The sequence below is a fragment of the Orycteropus afer genome, unplaced genomic scaffold (assembly GCF_000298275.1).
Source record: "Orycteropus afer afer isolate SDZICR_OR568_19922 unplaced genomic scaffold, OryAfe1.0 scaffold00022, whole genome shotgun sequence".
Classification (NCBI taxonomy): Eukaryota; Metazoa; Chordata; class Mammalia; order Tubulidentata; family Orycteropodidae; genus Orycteropus; species Orycteropus afer.
Window position 1 is genome coordinate 3,382,793 of NW_006921609.1, and position 932 is coordinate 3,383,724.

Here is a 932-nt window from a genome sequence, read left to right on the forward strand (position 1 = left end):
TCTCCTTTTTTGGTATTTTCACGTAAATTCTTCTGCTAGTTGGGGTTTAGTCCACTTCTGTATCCTTCCCTTCAAGGCTCAGGGGTCCAAGATTACCCTCTGTGTTTGTGTTAATTGGTTTCCCTTTTCTTTGTTGAAGAGGGTCTGTGCAGTCTTTCTGCCTAGTCCACCATCTTCCAATTCCTAACCTACTAAATTTTGAGAAAATAAATTTCTGTTTGTTAAAGCCACCCACATGTGGTGTTTTTGTTATAAAAGCACCAGATAACTAAGACAAAATTTGGTGATGCTCTAGCAGATACCTAAAATATGGAAGTCATTTTAAAAATGAGTAACGAGTAGAGGCTGGAAAAGTTTTAAGGTGCCTAATAGTATAGTAAAAGCTTTCACCACCTGTCTGTGAGTTTGTCATACCATCGTGGCTTGCCTGTTGCTGTTATACTGGAAGATATGCCACTGGTCTTTCAAATACCACAAGGTCCATCCATGGTGGAAATGTTTCAATGGAGATTCTAGACTAACAGAGACTAGGAAGAAGGATGTGGCCAGGTACACTTCTGGAAAAAAATAAAAGATCCCTGAAAACCTTGTAGATGGCAGGGAAACATTGTCTAATGTAATGCCAGAAGATGAGCCCCTCAAGTTGGAAGGTACTCAAAACTTGGCTGCAGAAGAGCTGCTTCCTCAAAGTAGAGTCTACCTTAATGATGTGGATGGAGTAAAGTTTTTTGGACCTTCATTTGCCAATATGGCATGACGTAAAATGAGGAGAAACAGTTGCAAATATCCATTAATAATTGAAAAGTGGAATGTATGAAGTATGAATCTAGGAAAATTGGAAGTTGTCAAAAATGAAAGGATGTGGAACAAGGAATATCATAGCTGCTGTCAAATGGACCTTGGGTCAAGGCAAAGAATACCAGAAAGATGTT